At 38.5% G+C, this 14,603-nt stretch overlaps 1 long non-coding RNA gene across 1 annotated transcript in view; it reads right to left on the minus strand.

Moving 5' to 3' along the window:
* Nucleotides 1–12,011: 12,011 nt before the first annotated feature.
* The window catches only part of LOC130915449 (uncharacterized), a 115,762-nt gene continuing 113,170 nt past the window's right edge, over nucleotides 12,012–14,603 (minus strand). The window contains exon 4 of the long non-coding RNA XR_009063092.1: nucleotides 12,012–12,132. This is a non-coding gene — a long non-coding RNA (uncharacterized LOC130915449). The remainder of the gene's footprint in view (nucleotides 12,133–14,603) is intronic.

Consider the following 14,603-nt stretch of genomic DNA (forward strand, 5'->3'; position numbering starts at 1 on the left):
GCTAATGAATGAACGCCGTGCACCTCTCCGGCGTCTCGACGGGCCGTGCTCTATTTCCGTTTTTTACGATCCCCTTGACGTGGGAAAGAGGTTTAATACCTTATTTGCTATTTGGAAAATGAGACAGCTACAAATGATTGTCGTGTGGAAGCGTAATGAATGATGATGAAGGTTTGTTAATCCCTTGTGAGGATTAATTAGCACCTCCTAAAGAAATGTTGTTGTTCTGTTTCGAATTGTAATGAATTAGTCAAGAACGTAGCAGAAATATTGAGACAATTCAACTTGTTTTGGGCCTCGAAACATAACGAAACTGACAAAATGGAGTCTCCAGGGAGGTGTGGCTAGGGGTAGTTTTTCTTTCAGTGTTTTCACTTTTTTTTTCTTCAAGCTAGCAGTCCCTGCTCCAGGCAACAGTAAATCAATAGCTACACCGCGTGGGTAAATGACACTTCGTTTAGTTTGGCAGCCCACTTCTTTTCACAACACGCCACCCGGCATTCTCAACCCAACTCAGGGATCCCAAAGAGGAAATGTCCCCCCATGCGCTAAAAGAGATCTGACGGCGGGTGGCCCGGCAGAGTTGTGAGGCAGCGGCGAAAACAAAACGACACGTTAGGTGTGCGCCCCTAATTGTGCCGTCGGTCTTCTAGATAGGAGTTTGTAGTGGGAGTGTAAAAGATGTGAAGGACACATTTAACAGGTCCAAAGCTGGCCAAACAAATGGTGTACCGCAAGCAACACGTCACTTCCGCTCATTAATATTCATGACGTTAGCTACTGTTGCTAAGTGCCCCCCCTTAGACAATAATAATAGGAAATAAATGGAAATCGTGTACGAAGGAGATGTTTACAGAGCTAAACCAACCAATTCTCTCTGAAAATGATGTCAATGGTATCCAATTCACTGGCAAACATAAGCAGAGTTTAAGGGGCTGCCAGGGGGGCCAGGCTCCCCTTGGTGGCCGAAAAGTGTCATTGCATGTAATTAGGCCTGAACAATATTGGGAAAAACTATTGTGGCGATTTTTTGGGGGGTTGCGATATATTGCGATATTTAAAAAATATGTACATATATTTTTTTTAAAGAAATTTTCACTAGATGACTTGAATAGCTGTTTGAAAAGACTTTGGATGACTCACCATCACCACAGTGTACAGTGATCCCTCGTTTTTCGTGGTTAATGGGGACCAGAACCCGCCGCGATAAGTGCAAAACCGCGAAGTAGCACACACCCCCCAATTTTTTTTTTTTTTTTGGTGTGTTTTTTTTGTGCTCAATGTATTTATTCTGATTTAACATAGGAAAGAGATACATATAAGACATGTTTTTTTCTCACTTTTTCCCCCAAAGTGATTTAAAAAATGTATATAAATAAATGGTTTTCAAGCACTTCAAATGTCATAATTAGGATCAGTTTTAAACATAACTGTCCAACCAAATCATTTTTGAAAAAGAATAAAGTACTTTAGTAGAAAAAATCCTGGCTTTATTAAATGCTTCTGTTTATCTACCTTAGCTGTAACTCTTGGAGTGACATGTAGAAATCTCAAACTCTTCATGATCACTTCTGGCATTTATTTTATATGTCTCCATCGTCTCCACACACACCAGAGGTTGCGCTAGACATTTTTGTTGTCTGTCATTTTGACTGACAGGGTCATAAAAATCCGGTCATAATCTATTTTTACCCGTCACTTAAATTTTTTAAATGATAATGATGACATATTCAATAGTATTTAGTTTTCATTCATTTTTAATTAATATTGTAACGCTTGCTTGGCGGCGAAAAATTAGACCCGGAAGTCGTGGTATTTTTCTCCCTCTTTTTACTCTGCTTACCTCCAACAACACCAACAAAACAACAACTCCGCCCCCCAAGAAAAAGAGGCAACTATATAGACCCCAATCACCAACGTCACACAATGATCTTAATTGTGGTTGTCAGCCCAAAATCTTCTAAATATATATTAAATGCATCTTAACAGATATAAAATGACTACTACATAGTCTGTGGTGATCGTTTGGTGCCCAGATTTCTTGTCGAATTACAGCAGTCCATCTCGCTCTCCTCTTCGGGTCTCTCAGAATACGGTAGAACTTCAAGTCTCTCCGTCTATCTTCTCCGTTACTGCAACCAACCGCCACACACGCCTTCACCATTTTGATGATTAATGTTAACGAGCAGAAAAACACGCCGTAATAGGAGGAGTGAACATAGCTGTAATGTGTAAACACGACGAGCTTACACACAATATGGCGGCTCCAGTCAGGGGGGCGGAGTTGTGACGTCATGTGATTGGGGTCTATACACAGGCGGCAATCTAGTCCACCAATTGGATGACGCGCTGGCACACCGGGTGCACCAATAAGAACCTCGTGTTGATGTGTCAATCACGGTGCCGCCGCCAGACCCCGGTGACGCTACAATATTCTGACAGAATAGCCAACGACGTCATGCATTAAGAGAGACAACAGCTAATTAATATGCTCACTCGCCACCCTGTGGTCTGAGGTGTGAATTGCAACCTGTCAAAATGACGGACGGACTTCAGTTTTTTCCGTCACCGTTTTAAAAAACCGGTCAACGACGGAAAATATTTGGTTAACGCGACCCCTGACACACACACACATTCATTCAGGCGCGGCTTCCTTGCAGAAACTGTTTAACAAGTTAAACGATGATTGACACATTGCTCCACTCGGCTTACATGTAATTGACTTTCCTATATACCGTATTTTTCGGACTATAAGTCACACTTGAGTATAAGTTGCACCAGCCATAAAATGCCCAACGAAGAGGAAAAAAACATATATAAGTCGCACCGGTGTATAAGTCGCATTTTTGGGGGATATTTACTCGATAAAATCCTACACACAGAACAGATATGTCATCTTGAAAGGCAATTTAAAATGAAAATACAATAGAGACCAACATGCTGAATAAGTGTACAGTATGATAATGTTACATGATGAATGAACAACGAAATGCGAACGTGGCCGGTATGTTAATGTAACATAGCTATTAAGAGTTATTCAGATAACTAAAGCATAAAGAACCTGCTAACAAGTTTACCAAACTATCAGTCTCACTCCAAAACACCAAAATAACATGTGAAATGATATAATAAAGTATAATAATTAAAAATTTCACACATAAGTCGCTCTGGAGTATAAGTCGCATCCCCAGCCAAACTATGAAAAAAACTGCGACTTATAGTCCGAAAAATACGGTATATAAAAGTTGTAAAGCAAGAAAAGAAACAACAAAAATGAATGAAATGAACAAAAAGATTTTTTTACAGTGGGTCAAAATTATTTTTCGAACAGATCATGTGACTAGCACCTTAGACGGTCATTTGCTTTGCATATTATTTTCAAAAAATAGAAATAAAAAAATGGGGGAGGGCAATTTTATTTTTCAAATGATTTTTTTCTTTGATTGAAAATATATATTTTTTGAACTTTTTGGGGGATTGAATGATTTAGACACAAATATCCTACCCATAATATTGCCCAAACACAAAAAGGATTGCTAAAATCAAAGAAAACTTTTTAAATGAAAAATTAAGAGTTGAAATGCAAATATTTGAGTCTCAAACATTTTTTCGCATTCAAAAACTTTTTTTTCTATGATTGAAATTTGAAAAGTTGAAATTTGAAAGTGATTTTTGTTGGAAAATATTTTTTTTGTATGAAGCAACTTAATTTTTGATTGAATAAGCGTGAATAAGAGGTCAAGATTTTCGAATTCTGCATTTGTGACGCCACTTATAACCGAAGATTTACCTGTGGAAACGTCACTAACTGCGACAAAAGTTGTCCCTACGCCACACATGCGCCCAATGTTTACATTTGGAGTAAATTACCGTAATTTTCGCACTATAAGACGTACCTTACTATAAGCCGCCATCCACCAAATGTGACACAAAAACGGCATTTGTTCATAGATAAGCTGCACTGGACTATAAACCGCAGCTGTCCTCACTGTATTTTTTTGGATATTCACACCAAAAGTTATTAACTGGTAACGCTAAATTCGACAGTGGCGTAATACGACTGTCATAAAACCAAATGAACCACCATGAAGCTTTGAACCAATTTGCTGCAAAGCTTTATTGCTTCAAGAAGCTTCATTTGGCCATCACTGCTCCCTTTGGGGAGACAGTCAACCTCTTCTGCCACATGCTGTCAATGCTGTTGTTGTCCGACATGCCTCCTAGCATGCGTTGCAGCGCTACAGATATAAATAAATCAAATTTCTTGTTCTGTTATATTTATTTATTCAGTGACTGTTCCAGTTGTTTTATTAATTGCTAGTTATGGTATTTGGTAACGCTTTATTTGAAAGTGGCGTCATAAGACTGTCATTAAACAATCATAACTATGACATTACACTGTCATGAGCATTAATGAATGCTTATAGCAGATGTCATTTAGTGTTGTCCGGCAAATTATCTCACTTTTAAATGGATGTAAAAGATCCAAACTGGACATATATGGAGTTAGTAACATAATTTGCAAGATGACATTTAATGACATCTGTCATAAGCATTCAGTAATGCCCATAATAGTGTCATGTCATAAATATGACCTTCTTATGACAGTCCTATGACGCCACTTTCAAATAAAGTGTTACCAAATACCATAACAAGCAATTAAAGAAATAACTGGAACAGTAATTGAATACATAAATAGCACAGAACACAAATTTTGATTATTATTTCCATCTGTAGCGCTGAAATGCATACTAGGAGGCATGTGTTGCCTATTAACCCAAACAAATCAACAAATAAGCCGCACTGGACTAAAAGCCACAGGATTCAAAATGAAGGAAAAAAGTAGCGGCTTATAGTCTGAAAATTACTGTAGGTGCATTTTTGCTTCCATTTATTGACAAACTCCTGCAGTGCCTTATATTGAAGAACACATGCGAAGGATGGGAGTATTATAGACAAAACATGAGTGACGAGACCAAACATTACTAAAATGCGTGCTAACTACGCATACGATAAGAAAATATCGCACATTGTGAATTTATAACGGAAACTATGGCTAATTTTCGTCAGACAAAAATGGCATTATTCTCGTTATGTTTTAGTCTCTGAAGACACATTTTTAGCTAGTCATCGTCTTTTCTTTTTTCTCCAAACATAGATTTTAGTTCTAATGTACATTTATAGCTAAAACGTAAAGCCCAGAGAAATATAACAGTAGCCAAATAACAAGATTTATCAGTCGACCATTTAAAAAAAATAATAAATCTGTGACGAGTCGACTATCAAAATAATTATTTGTGACAGCCTTTAACTTTCAACAACGCTCAAGCAAAATGACAAAATAGAGTTTTCACACAGTAGTTGTCAGTCGGCCAGCGTGACATGACCTTGACGCAGAGACGAACTGTACTGTACGCTTGAGCTATTGCTTCTCAACCTCCCCCAGATTATTCAATCTGGCGCTCCTCTTGCAGGTTCCAGATAAAATGGAGAATCCATGCGGAGGGAGCGCTTATCGGAATTTAGCACACGCTCTCCAGAGGCCGAGCTTTCACCGGCGAGAGTCCCTTGCCGCAATTCAGGTATGACCCAATTAATGTCGACTTTGCAGCCATCTCCCGAAAGTGCAACGATGAGTGATAACAGGTTGCAGTAAAGGCACGGGGGATAGTTTGCCATTTATTTATTTTTTTAAAGTGATATTTCTCCAAAAGCAGAAAACAATGATCTGAAACTTGAGTGGGAAAAACCTTTAAGAAGGGCTGTTTGTTTTTTGTTTTAAATGCACAGATGAGCAAAGTCATTTGTGTATTACAGTCCCGGACAAAAGTCTTGTTGCTTATCCATTTTGTTGAAACAATTGCTAATAACCTGACTTTTAATGATTCAATTGGTTTCAGAAATGGCTCATATAAAAGCTAAGACCCTCCCAAATGATGATGAATGTACAAAAATATATTTGTTTCACTGGAAAAAAGATTCATCATTTAATGAAGACATAAAGGTCAAATTTTGGCAAGACAAAAGTTTTGTCGCCTACAGAAAGTAGTGTGAAAATTGAACAAAAAATGTACTTCAAATTAGGGCTGTCAAACGATTAAAATTTTTAATCGGGTTAATTACAGCTTAAAAATTAATTAATCGTAATTAATCGCAATTATTCGCAATTCAAACCATCTCTAAAATATGCCATATTTTTCTGTAAATTATTGTTGGAATGGAAAGATAAGACACACGACGGATATATACATACAACATACTGTACATAAGTACTGTATTTGTTTATCGTAACAATAAATCAGCAAATGGCATTATTAACATTCTTTCTGTTAAAGTGATCCACGGATAGAAAGACTTGTCGTTCTTAAACGATAAATGTTATAGTTACAAATTATAGTAATTTTATATTAAAACCCCTCTTCATGTTTTCGTTTTAATAAAATTTGTAAAAATTTCAATCAAAAGTAGAGTTAATATAATAAGAATAAAAATAACAATAATAAAAAGAGTGACCAAAGTCGAAGTTTTACGTGTATTTTGCATAGCTATTTTGATAAGGAATGCCAGTTCATTTTGCATTGTTGTTTAACTGTGTCAGAATAGGGGCCTCATTGCTATAGACTGAAGTGCTTTTCTTTTTGTGAACATTATTTTTTTTTGGAGGGATAGGATATTAGTTTTGTTGTGCTTTCACTAAACGATACTTATGTTTGTTGTGAAGGAGTTGCCAAAGTTTATGCCAATAAACGGCGCAGTCCAAGAACGCCTGTGTCCACTCGCCTTTACTGTATAACATATATCTGTACATATCTTACCCAAAATACACCAAGAGACACATAATTGCCACTAAAAGAAAGAAAACTTACTGAAATATGTGTGGGGCACAAATAGCAATTTGCATTGCATTGTGAATACAGCATAAATGTCTCACAACAACTAATTCCCCCACGTTTAGAAGAAATAACATGAGTATGGAACGGCGCTGCCCCCAAGCAGCCGGTGGCATTCTCTTCACTCTTAATGTCCATAAATGGCCTCATTGTAATCTGTTTGAGGCAATATGCGAGCAGGTCATTCAGTGCATGCGTTAATTGCGTCAAATATTTTAACGTGATTAATTTAAAAAATTAATTAACGCCCGTTAACGCGATAATTTTGACAGCATCACTTCAAATACAAAAATATGTTACGTAACATAAGCGAATTAAGTAGTGGTGCTGTGAGATCCAAATTTAATATTTTGTATGACTTCCATGGGCTTGAAGGACTACATCCATGCAGTTCGATAAGGAGTCATACAATTTATTGATGAAGTCATGAGTAACATCAAAGAAAGCAGTCTTGCATGCCTCCCAGAGTTGATCAACATTCTTGGGTTTCGTCTTCCATACTTCCTCTTTCATCCTACCCCAGACATGCGCAATGATGTTCATATCTGGTGACTGGGCTGGCCAGTCCTGGAGGATCTTGATCTTCTTTACCTTGAGGAACTTTGATGTGGAGATTGAAGTATGCGATGGAGCACCATCCTGCTACAGAATTTGTCCCTTTTTATGATTAGGAAACTCTTACACACCCCCATACTGGATGTAACCCCAGACCATGATTTTGCCACCACCAAACTTCACTGTTTTCTGAGTGAATCTCGGATCCATGCGGGCTCCAGTAGGTCTCCTGCAAAATTTGTGGTGACTGTGGTATAACTCAATGGAAGATTCATCTGAAAAATCCACCTTTTGCCACTTTTCCAGCGTCCATCCTTTTGACTTTGCCTTTTGACTTTGACAATGGTTTTTTTAGCCAGCAGTGGCTTTCTCCGTAGAGTCCTCCCATGAACACCATTTTTGGCCATAGTTTTTATGTGTGCACAGACATATTGGACTGTGCCAGCGATTTCTGTAATGCACATCAGACAATGCTTCTCATCAAGACACTTCTTACCAGGTGTGTGTTTTATAGTGGGCAGGGCAACTTTAAACCACTCATCAATGATTGGGCACACACCTGACTTAAATTGTTTGGTAAAAATTGGTTTCAATTGCTCTTTAAGTCTCCTTAGGCAGAGAGTTAACGTACCTATTTTCCCCCCTTCTGTCATTGTTTGCATGCTATCCTCATTAAAATATGAAAACCTATGAATGTTTGGGTGGTTTTAGTTAAAGCAGATACAGTTTTGACATCTGTGGGATTTTGACAAAGATCAGATCACATTTGATGGTGATTTTATGCAGAAATGTGAGAAATTCCAAAAGGTTCAGATACTTTTTCATACCATTGTGTATGCATGTATATATATATATATATATATATATATATATATATATATATATATATATTATACTTAAGGGTGTAACGGTACATGTATTGAACCTTTTCGGTACGGGGTGCTCGGTTCGGAACGGAGGCGTACCGAACGAGTTTCTGACGTAATGTAACCCTTACTTTTCGAGGCTGTGAGTCGATCAGGTTACAGGTTCTTTGCGTAGATTATATTTACTCCGTCATCTCTACTATTATGAGGACCAACACGGTAGGACAGTATAACCCAGAAACGTCAACGGTGCGACAACGTGGCTGCCGCGAGAACGCAGTGAAACGCGGGCGTTAAAGTCAATCAGCCAATGCATAACAGTCGCAGTGCGGCCGCGTCTTACACGCGTCCCAGAAGCGGCTCAACGCGACACACGCGAAAAGAACGGCAGAGTTTATTATTTGACACGAGACGCGGCCCTCCTGCGTCAATACTCCTAGCTAGGATCGGGCAGACCGGAAGTCACTCGTGTAAAAATACGGTGGATCCGGTCGATTTTCAAACTAATATGCAATCGTAAACCACTTTTTGAGTCCATCAGATCTCTTGAGTAGTAGATCGAGGCACAGTTGACTTTTCTTTGTTGATTTACTGCTGTCTTCTCTGCTATAATAATAACCAACACGGCCCCGTGTTCAATACAAAACCCTCCTACCACAACAAAACAAGTAGAAACTAATATTCACATAGGAACTAAAGTTACACAACATAAAATATACAATATAAATGAATACTACATCACATTTGTAAAATATAAACACATAATAAAATAAATAACAGCCCATTTAAATAAAATAAATTGAAATGAGCTAAGACACCTGTAATTAAATACCCTAATTTTCGCACTATAAGGCGCAACTGTCCTCACTGTATCATGGGATATTTACACCAAAAGATATTAACCGGTACAACCTTATTTGACAGCGGCATCATACGACCGACTGTCATAAGATCAAATGAACCGTCATTAAACTTTGAACCAATTAGTGCAAAGCTTTATTGCTTCAAGAAGCTTCATTTGGCCATCACTGCTCCCTTGGGGGAGACAGTCAACCTCTGCTGCCACCTGCTGTTGACTGTTGTCATCCAACATGCCTCTTAGCATGCATTGCAGCACTACAGATGTAAATAAAATAAAAAATAATAATAATAATAAAAATCATGTTCTGTGCTAAATATTTCTTCAGTTACTGTTCCAATTGTTTCATCAATTGCTAGTTATGGTATTTGCTAACACGTTATTTGACAGTGGTGCCAAAAGACTGTCATTACACAATCATAATTATGACATGTCTCTGTCCTGAGCATTCATGAATGCTTATAACAGATGTCATTAAGTGTTATCCGGCAAATGATCTCACTTTTGAATGGATGCAAAAGATCCAAGATGGACAAAAATTGAGTTAGTGACATAATTTGCCAAATGAAACTTAATGACATAAGCATTCAGTAATGTCCATGATAGTGTCATGTCATAATTTTGATGATCTTATGACAGCCATAGGACACCGCTGTCAAATAAAGTGTTACCTAAAAAAAATCAACAAATAAGCCGCACTGGACTATAAGCCACAGGTATCAAAATGAAGGAAAAAAGTAGCGGCCTATAGTCAGAAAATTACGGTAATAAGAATAATACACAGATCCTGCTTACACAATTAAATTTATTAATTTCTGTGTGGCGCTTTAACTTGAGAAAATCCACCAATTAAGCTTTTGAAAACCATTCATAAGAAAAAAAAATGATTCATTGAGGCATTTCATTTGTAAAATACATGTTAAAATCTTTGTCATTGGGATTGCTTTTCTCTTTAGCACAGGACTTCTTTTCCTTCTTTCTTTCAGAAAGAAAACTGACCAATACGTGGGGTCTGAAAGGCAAATTCTTGTTGGATTATTTTCTTTAAATACTCGCGACTTTTTGAGCAGAATTCTAGCTTTGTATAGGCTAATGTTCCTGTTGTTGAAAGCACAAAAATGTGTAATAAACAACTAGCACATTTATATTTTGCATTTTGTTTTCTTACTGTACCAAAAAATGAACCGAGCCGTGACCTCAAAACCGAGGTACGTTCCAAACCGAGATTTTTGTGTACCGTTACCCCCCTAATTATACTTCATTGTACTGCCCTCTCTGAGACGTTGGAGCTAAGTACTAGCTAGAAAGCGAGCTAAGCTCCAAAATGACGATGTTAGACGTCCAGGTGGTTTGCTGATGTTATTCAACTGCTCATGCCATCAACACTTGCAGAATGAAACTAAAATAAAACGAAATTAAATCAGTCTTATCTTGAATAACAGCAATTCAAATTTGCGTTTACAAGTAGCTGCTGATACAGCAATAACAAACGATTAGCATGCATGAGTTAGCGTCCGCACATCATCAAAAACAATCACATAAACTTGCCCCAAGTATTATACCACAATTGAAAACGCACAACAAACAGTACAAAAGAGGTTATATGCAGACGTCACGTCTGGATGATTGGCAAGCAACAAATGTGCGCGCAGGCTGTCACTAGGGCTGGGCGATATGCCCTTAAGTACGTATCACGATAAATTGAGCAGATTTACCTCGATAACGATAAGTGATGATAAATTCGCCCAAGCGGACTGTTATATAATTTGAAAATTTGAATCAATGCATGGAATACAAATTAACCGTTTCTCGTTAAATTTATTTAACAGCTTTCAATTTAAAAATTGCACATGCAGTCTAAACATTAAGTAATAAAAAAAAATCTTGTAACAATAAGAATTCTAGTGTGAACATTTATAACAGCTTGTATGACTTGAAAAATGTACATTATAAAAATCAATATGACGACTGTGCAAACATGTCATTCTAACACAAATGACTTGCAGCTTTAACATTACACTTCAGACAACTTATTGGTAATGACTGCTGTGACATAATTATTCAACACAAGTGTTTTTCCCCGAAACATTTTTTAATACATGCACCCCCCCACACAGACACAACCAGATTAAAACTGTATTGCTCTGATGCCAATGAAATATTTAAGGTTTTATGATGGCAGAATAAAGCAAACACATACAGAAAAATAGCTGTGGCCATTAAACTGTCATATTATATATAGGCTTCACTGTTGGATTATACTTTATGCTGAGTGCTTTACCATCATGAAAGCTTTCAGAGAAATCACACAGAGATGCCAAGTAACACGACATAATGATTGCTACATGAAGTCCGTGCCCAGTCCACTCATTAATTTCAGCCGTTTCGACAAGGTTAGAGCCGCTATCCGACTCTTTCACGTTCATTTGTAGCTGCTGTTAGCCGCTGTGTGGCTTGGCTACCAGAAGAAAGCACTTAAAGCATCTTCTCCTGAAATCGTGAGAACCAGGGAGGACAGCGGGTGAAAACCCGTCTTGAACCCGCCAAGAGTTTACTTAATGTCGGGTGAAAGTTTGGCGAAGCTAACTTAAGCCCGACTCCATCCCGTTTACTTGTAGCGTTAGCCGCTGGCGTTAGCCTACCGAGCTTCTGTTTGTTTGGCTTCCTGAAAACCACGTGACTCGATACGTAAGCACACTGTCTGCTTTCTTAAAGTGGGGTGAACATAGCCGAACAACACAGAGTCAAAGCGGGATGAAAAGACTATATTTTCCTTGTTTTATCAAATTACCGAATTTGCCGACATGGTCAAAATTACGTCGGTCATCATGAAGAATTTCGGTAACGGTATATTTTTGGCTTACCGCCCTGCTCTAGCTGTCACCTCTGTCACTCGGCTGCTCTGAGTGTGTTGGGTGGGCGGGCGCATCAGTATGTGCGCTCGCTTCCTCTTCTATGCTTCCTGCGCCAAAAAAAAGCATGCGTCACAAAACAAATGTCAACATTTAAGAGAGTCAGGCGTCGTAAAGTGGAAATCGCGTAAGTCAAGTCTGTCGTAACCTAGAGACTACCTGTATACATTCCTTTTTAAACAAGAAATCAGCAAATACATCTCCTACTATCAATCATTTAAAATCTTTCAATAAATATATCCAATTCAATTTAGAGGCTGGGGAACAGTTAAATCAATGTTCCAGTTCAAAGAGTGGAGGCCATACTAGTTTTTAAACAGTGAGTCAGTGAGCTGTGTACATTGTAATCAATTGACTGTATATCCACAAGAAGCTCTGAGCCTGTACTACTTTCCAAGTATGGATTGTGTGCATCCTTGGAGAGATGTAAAACAAAGTGCTGCTAAAGACCGGATCACCTCAAATGCACACCGAGATCGTTATCGACAGTACTAATCTGACAGCAAACGCTCAAGAGGAAAATAAAAACACAATACGGGAACTTCGAGTGCAAAAACCACTTGAAAAATAAGCGCCATACCTCAATTTGAGGCCTCATTTCTCACTGCTGAAAAGAAATCCGATACCTACAAAAGACTCAAACTTTCTGCACGCTCACACTTTTTCCCCACAAGGATATCCGCCGATTTCAATGGTGGCCCACTTCAGAGAAAGCAAAAGTGAAAGATGAGAGCGGCGTTTGAAAGACACGCGTTGACTGATAAGCTCGTCGACAAAGCGGCTTGAAGCAGAGACGGCGGCCATTTGGCGAAGAGAATGAGGTAGCGTCCAATTAGGAGTTCGCACTGACTCAGCATCTGGGGAACAGTTGGTGGGTTCTCGTTTAGAGATGCTGACACAAAGGGAAAAAATGCCCGGAGATGAAGGTTCATCCCCCGTTGTGCACTAAGCGGGACAACAACACATCGGTAATATCATGATACGGCAATTACACGATATTTTGGAAGAAAGACTTCAAGCAGCAGATTTTTTACTGTAAAAGTTCGTCTTAAGAAGTTTTGAATAAAGGGAGTCTTCGGGTTATGATGACGACGTAACGACTTGTTCACCATTAAGTCCCCTGCAAATAAGTTTCTGCTTAGCAAATGCATATGGCTTGTGTTTGTGAGGCAGGAGTATATTTGCCTTTTTCTGCCCCCCCCCCCCCCCCCCCCGCCCCCAAATTATAGCCCCAAAAAGAAAGCTGGGTCATCTAGGTCCAGCCAAAAGAATAGCAATTACCATGGAAACACAAGGTGGCAACCTCGGGGTGCTCAGTACTAGATAATATTTCGTTCCTACGCTGGCGAATTTGGCGTAAGTCAGACTTAACCCTTTAAAAATAACAATCCAAAAAAGTCCAAAAGTATTTTATTTTGTTTAATGATGGAGCAGCGTTGGGTGTGGACTAGGTAGCGTCTGATGCGTGTGATAGATATCATATGTATGTAGAACTAGATGTGAAATGACCGACTCGGCGGCGTTAATAAAACAGCCACCATGAGGGCGCCATCTTAAAGCCGTACACTTCTCGGCGCTCATATATAAGATTAACGTTACTGTCACTCGCTCACGTAACGTTAGACCTGCGGAGGGCTAGGTTTCTATTTAGGGTTGTTCCGATCATGTTTTTTTGCTCCCGATCTGATCCCGATCGTTTTAGTTTGAGTATCTGCCGATTCCGATATTTCCCGATCTGATTGCGTTTTTTTTTTGCTCCCGATTCAATTCCAATCATTCCCGATAATTTTTCCCGATGATATACATTTTGGCAATGCATTAAGAAAAAAATGAATAAAACTCGGATGAATATATACATTCAACATACAGTACATAAGTACTGTATTTGTTTATTATGACAATAAATCCTCAAGATGGCATTTACATTATTAACATTCTTTCTGTGAGAGGGATCCACGGATAGCAAGACTTGTAATTCTTAAAGGATAAATGTGACTTTGTATATTGTGACTAAATATTGCCATCTAGTGTATTTGTTGAGCTTTCAGTAAATGATACTGTAGCCATTTAACTTCTGCCCAAATGCATGATGGGAAGTGCAACCATGACAATGCGTTGTGGTACCAATTGATATATCTTCTCTGCGTTGGGAAATAACGTAGGGTGTTAAGAAAAAGATCAACTACTACCTTTCTTCCCCACATTGCTTCCCACGATTATTCTAATCGTTGGGAGAGGGATTGTAAGGCTTTAGCCATTTAAAAAAAGGCTCCAAAGGCCGCCAAAATTCACTCTACTCATTTTACGCTGCCTTTTAGCTCTATATTCTGTATGGGTAAAACGGCGCCATTATAAATTGAACGCGACAATGCGTGAGTGGGTCGTGCAGCGCATGCGTTAATTGCGTTAAATTTTGTAACGTGATAAGTGTAAAAAATATTAATTCTCGCCATTAACGCGATAAATTTGATAACCCTACCTTAAGCTTAAACTAAAGACTCTGGAAGAGTGTAACACATTA

This window comes from Corythoichthys intestinalis, chromosome 4, assembly GCF_030265065.1.
Source record: "Corythoichthys intestinalis isolate RoL2023-P3 chromosome 4, ASM3026506v1, whole genome shotgun sequence".
NCBI classification, from domain to species: domain Eukaryota; kingdom Metazoa; phylum Chordata; class Actinopteri; order Syngnathiformes; family Syngnathidae; genus Corythoichthys; species Corythoichthys intestinalis.